This window comes from Zosterops lateralis (assembly GCF_965231275.1).
Source record: "Zosterops lateralis genome assembly, chromosome: 12".
NCBI lineage: Eukaryota > Metazoa > Chordata > Aves > Passeriformes > Zosteropidae > Zosterops > Zosterops lateralis.
The window spans coordinates 14,992,036-14,998,559 of NC_139772.1; the positions used below are offsets into that span (position 1 = coordinate 14,992,036).

The 6,524-nt window shown below is 37.0% G+C and overlaps 1 protein-coding gene across 6 annotated transcripts in view; it reads left to right on the forward strand.

Annotated features, from left to right (window-relative positions):
• The window catches only part of ZNF536 (zinc finger protein 536), a gene marked incomplete at its 3' end in the record, with an annotated part of 339,887 nt that overhangs the window by 67,123 nt on the left and 266,240 nt on the right, over window positions 1–6,524 (forward strand). The window lies entirely within an intron of this gene.

The following is a 6,524-nucleotide window of genomic DNA, read 5'->3' on the forward strand; positions in this document are numbered from 1 at the left end:
GAATTTAGTATTTGTCATTTTACATTAAAATAAGAAAAGACATAAGACAACACAAACCAAAACACTATTAACGAAGAAACCAAATTAGAGATTATTTTGTATTGAAGACAATGAATTTTAATACAAATTAGCACAATATAAAGAAATATGTTTTTCTGCTATCTCAGTATTAGTAGAATAGCTCTGCTTTTCTCCATATGTCTGTGTCACCAGGTTGTTATTTCTTTTGTTTAGTCATATAATAGAATGTGTTGAGACATATTATACTCAACTTGTGTAACAGCCTACAAATACTGATTGCAGTTTGAGCTTGTTATGGAAAAGTATTGCCCTGTGGATTGAGAAAATGACCAACAGCGGACTATAATCTATGAAGCTGAGAGTAAAATTGCCAACTAGAGGTCATTTTTCAAACCAAGGGGCAATAGTTTTCTACTATAAACTGAATATTACAGTCAGTATATGTTTTATTAAACCATTTCAGAAACTTGGGAGCAGTTTCATTTAAACTTCTTGCTTGATGTGGCTCAGAGAACAGGCCCAGGGCAGCCCACAAAAGAGGCCTAGTGCAGTCTCTATAATAAATATTCTGTATACTCAGTAATTATGAAGGCTTTAGGGTCTTTATGGTGAATGGCCATATCCTGCCACCATTCTGAATCCTTAGCAGCATTTGAAGTCATTAAGATTTGTGTATAAAAATGAGTACAGGCTGCTGTTTCTCACTGTAATACTGTGACAAACTACAGCCAAACTGTATAGAAAAGCCAATTATGGCTATTGCAGTCTAAAAGATTAAAAGAAAAATGCCTTTTACTCCTCCATATCCTCTTACTGTTTTTCTTCCCTAGTGAAGTATGGAGATTATGGCACTCATACCATAGGGGTGATTGCCTAGCGCCCTAGTCAGAAAGAGGATTTCCACTCTGTAATGACAGAAATGACAGTACACATGCCTTGGGCAAAGAGAAACCTTTAATATCTCGTATAACACACCTTCCTTATCCATAGAGGGTTCTGCCCCACCCTGTGCCTGGGAACAGAGATGTTTTCTGTACCCATTTCATGGAGTGACTCTTAAATATTAGTATTTTTTAGCTGGAAATTCACATGCCACAATCATGCCTGTAAAATTGTGCGTTCCCACAACCATAACTGGAGATTTCTGTCTGTATTTGCCAGATTATTGCACAGTTACAGCTATAGCATGGGCAAATTAGGAGCAAAATATGTTTTTCTACTTGGAATTTTTAAAAGCCAGACCTTACACCCATATGTGTGTATATATTATACAGACACAGACATAATTTTCAAATGGTCATAATTTTAAAGGTCTACATAAAACTTCACCTCAGCAAGGGTGATGGATTAGAGTAATAAAAAATGGAGCAGCAAAAGTCCTGTTGTACATCTAGTCCATCTTCCTGACATTACAGGATTGTTCCCTGCAGGATACTTGCTGATACTTTGTCCAGAGGAGGTTTAAATGTCCCAAGCAGTGAAGTTCCCACTAAAGTTTGACAGACATAATTCAAAGGATATTTTTCTGACCCTCTATCTTAAATTGAGCAGTTTACCATGATATGTTGGTCATAACTTCAGGGACCTGTCTTGTGTATATCTCCTTGGTGCTTCCATGCTTCTAAATATTTGCAGAAAATCTTCATAAATTACTTTGGTATTGACCATACCATTTTCTCTCATCCTCCACGTAACACTGTCACTGGGCAGATTGTGAGGGTTTTTAAGACTGGGCCAAGTGAAGATAATGCTATTAATTTAGTGCTGCATGTATTGCCTAATATATACACACTATATATACTATTATGTATCTAGTCTGTGTTCATTTCTACAAGGATGTTGTTTAGAAGACTGTCTGATTGTATTGGGCCTCTGCAAACATATAATTAATCTCATTTTTAGCAATGCTTAGCTCCAAGCTGATGGTGTAGAAATATAGGGTTATTAGTTTCTAGAACATTTTTATTATGCACTTTCTGTTTTGATTGACAACTATTAATATTTTAAAATGACAGAACTAAAACTTATGCTGCCAGATAGCATCAAATGTAATGTATACTAAGTAAACAGAAGCATGTGAGCAGGATAATATTTATTGTATAGTTATACAGCAATGTGTAAAAGACTAGAGAGAGAATTATTCTTCAAGAGGGATATTTGATATTTTACGCTCTTTAAAAATACAAACATTGGACTGAACTTTGTACCCCGTTTCCTCAGGGTAGTGTGCAGATTTTATCTTCTGTCCTAGATGGGTTGCTCTTGAAAGCTTCCATTCTTCACCTTCCTCTCTCTCAAATTGTCTGTATAGGAGATGAGGGGGAGAAGATCCTTCCAAGATGAATTTTATGGCCCTTCTGCTTTACCATTTGATGGTTCTTGTAGCTCCAGCTGAAATTTCTGTTGAGCCCTTCATATCCAGCCCTTTTCCTGGAGAGCTTGACTCTCCAAGTCAGATCCTGTTGGATCTGTCAGAAGTGTTGTGCAACAGGAGATTCAAGAGGAGAAGGATTGTAGCCACTGTGTCCAAGTCAGGTTGCAATTTCTCATTTGGGAAAAGAAAAAGAAAAGAAAAAAAAAAAAAGAAAAAAAAAAAGAAAAAAAGAAAAAAAAAGAAAGGTAGCCAAGCCAAGCAAATAGTCATTTTGTCTTTAGAACAAAAAGAATAGTTATTATGAAGTATATGCAAATTCCCCATGTATTTCTAGTGAATATTTAATATAAAGCATTTAGAGGTAGGGCAAGAATTACATAGCTTTTAAAAAACAATGAATGAAGATGCTCCCATGTTCATGACACAATTCACCCATCTAAGATTACTTATGGAATTCAAGTTAACAGGAAGGACCTGGAATGTTCAGAACATGGTTCAGAAGGTTGTTCTTAGGCCTGTGTACCTCGACTGCCATGCTGGAGCCAGGCCTGGCTTTAGAATGGGATGGCAGAGGTGTTAATCTCCTGAAAACACATACAAAAAATGCGAAGTGAAAAAAGATGTAAATTCTTGTGCTGTGTTAACTAGTCAATTGATAAAAATAGCATCAATCAATAAGGAAGAAGACTTTGGGCTTTTTTTTTTTTTAATAAAATAATTTCAGTTTTCATCCTTCAGAGCAAAAACTACTCAGCTCAGTTTTACAGAATATATTAGGCAGAAGTACCTGGTTTATCTTGTGTAGCAAAGAGAATAAAGCTGTGTTAACCTTGTGTTCTACTTGTACTAATTTTTCCTAATTTAGATCTAGTTGACTATTTCAGTGCAGTACCGTGTGTACCTACCTTTAGCAAATGAAACTGTAAGAGATCACTCTTAAATTATTCTCAATTCAATTTTTTTTTATGAATGATGAAGAGTAACCAGTTGTGTCCTTTGCCCACCACCAAAACAAGTAGCTGTAAAATCACAAGATAATATCATGAGGCAGTTGGTTTTGACAAAAAAGAATTAACTGGAGAAGAAAAGGAGAGTCAGTGGGGTTGATATATTTCACCTTTATTTACTATCTTAGGTAAATGACTTTTTCCAGTCATCGAGACAAGAAGTAGCCATGTGTGGGGTGTTTTAGTTTTTCCCTGAACGTGCCTTTACATACAGTGCCTGACTCCTACTGGGGCTGCTGGGCAGCATTTTCAAACAGTTGCAGTTTCTAGCTGCAATTAAAATCTTGTTAAACACAAGATTATATATATAAAATACCCAATCACACAGCATTAATTATGAACTGTTTGGAGAAGTTCTGCTTCATTCCTTATATAGAACAGATAATGTTTTATTGTAAAATTCTCTTTTGGCTTACAACCTCCTCTTTTCTCTTAAGTGTATGTGGTTGACTGCTGCAGCATTCATCCACCTTCTGCGTTTCCTTCAGCTTCTCCGTCCCTTGCAAGGTGTTTTCCTATTGACTTGTGCTCGGCATTGCGTTGATGCCATTAGCAAAAAATACCAGTCTTAAAATGTTTATTATGAATCTGCAATGGTGAGGGAATTGCAGGTGCTTGTGGAAGTACAATTTGAGAATAGTAGTTCTTGTCGATCAAGGCGATGTGTCACCGTGCCTGCCGTACTTGTGGATTGTTATCAATCCTGTTACCAATTTGTGTCTAATCCCTTCTTGTCCATCTGTGATGCTTCTGGTTCATCTCTTCTGGGCATTAATATTCACGTCTCAGAATGATACATCTAATGACCAGCCTCACTTTGAGGGAACAGTGCCATGTTGTGATGGAATAAAGTGTCAGGACGTCTTAGGTAAATAAGCCAATTGGTCTGGGAAGAGGAAAAAAACTTCATCTGGAAGAAAAAAAATAAGAGGAGAAGCTGTTGGTACATGACTCCTATTGAAAAGAGGGTACTACCCAGCAGAATATAAATGAAGAAATGTGCCATCACATGTGTAACTAAAGTAGGGGTGGTTATATGGAGGTTGGGGTCATGCAAAGTGCCTTTCAGGTAACATTTTTGGATTTTGCAGCCATGGTTCCAGTAAACTTCTCTACTGCAGTCCAGCTCAGTGCAAATTGCAATGCTTTGTTCTGAGATTTGGGAAGAATTGCGTCAGAGATGTTACTCATAAGGATCTTAACTGCAGTCTTAGATCACCAGGGTCAGGATTTCAATGCCAGTACTGTTCCCATTTGAGCATCTCCTTTGTCTCCTGTAATGTAAATCCTGTCCTCAGATGCTTGTTTAGGGTTGGCACTGATATTCAATGGGAGCAAAGGCATCAGAGATCAGATGGAAAATATGTATATGCTGCATCTGTGTATTGTATGTGGCAGCCAGGCAAGGTGATGGAGCAACACTTTAAAATAAACAGGATCTTTATTATACAGTCAAGGGGGGAAAAGTGGATGTTTCTATTTATCAGTTGGGTTTTTTTTTTTTTTTTTTTTTTTTTTTTTTTTTTTGGTCTTAGGTGTTTCTATCTTTGACTGATACAAATATTTTGGAATCTAAACATATCTCTGCAATACTGTTGTGTCTTTGTTGTGAATTTCTTTCATCTTAACTTATCAACACAGTATATGAGCCATTTTATCCTACAGTGTGATCATCATCCTAGTGTGTATTTGCTCATTAATGTCAGGTTAAGATCTAAAGAAATACGAAAGTAGAAGTGAAATTTCTTTCTTTCTTTTATTTTCTTTTTTGTTTTGTTTGTACTAATCTTTTTATACTAATAATGATGGAAAAAGGGAAACTGTGCTGTGGCTTTAGGTAAAGAAAATGTATATACATTTTCCACAAGTGCTCTATTGCTTCCAGACTTGGGTTGGCTTAAATATTAGAACTCAAACATGGTCTTAAAACAAAAGCTGTGATCAAGTGTCTCTTTGGAATAATTGGTTTACTGTTTAGAAATAATTGAAAAATCCTAATAAAATATGCCTTAGAAACAAATGTATATGAAATGCACATTCTAATATTTGCTTTTTTTCACTGATTTTTTTTCCCATATTCTTTGCATAAGCTCATGGAGAGCTGGCAAGGTCTGTTTTTTATATACCTGATGTGTATAGTGAAGAAATTTTGAAAAGAGAAAGTACCAATGGAAAAATGTAAGAACTAATAATTTTTTTTTAAGTGCTGTTGGTTGCTAATGGGACACGCATTTGTTGCACAAGCTGTCTTCTCTCTTTTCCTTTCCCACCCCCCCCCCCAAATTTACCCTAAAAGTATTTTTAGACAGCTTTTGCATTTCTAAAAAATAGAGAAACAAAACTGAAACAGCTTTCTGATTTTCAACTAAAACTGAATTTTTTCTTGAAGGGTACAGACAGAAGAAGGGGAGAGGGATGCGGGAGTGGGGCCAGGGAGACCACAATTTACACTTGGGGGTGGATAATATAAGGTGTTGAAAATTCTCACAGTTGGAGCCTGCTCCTCTCCACTAGCTAAGCAGGAGAAGAATTGTTCTACTCTTGGTTGTATATGGCAAAAAAAAAGTCCCAGTAGCAGCAGTGGGTGAGGAGTTTGCAAAGCATGAGGTGAGGAGAACCCACAGCAGAGTCCCAAGGAGAGTGATGGAGCACTGATCCTCATGCTGACAAGGGTCAGAGGAGGTTTCCCAGCTGAGCAAAACCCTGAAGCACAAGAACATGAAGTGAGTGAGTCCTTTTGGGGAGCTCAGTTGCAGGCTGAGGGCATCAGATGGACCAGGCTCCTTCAGAGGTTCTCCTCATGCCTCACCCTTCACCTGAACCATCCAGCCCCTGACACTGCTTGTGTTTATTCCTCAAAACCTTTCCTTCCTTTTGTGGGGACACATCACCACCCACAGTCTCATAAAAACAAGCACTTAAGAATATGTTTTATCTCGAAAACTTTTTAATGTGATTGACACAATTTCCAACATAAAATATATTTTCTGAAGTTTGCAGGGGGAGGTAGCAAATGTTTTGATGGAGTTGAAATGCCTGGTTTACATCTGATCATTTCAGATGGTTGGGCTATATTGTAATGGAGCATACCGAAATATAAATGACAGAATTTAAGGACAGTG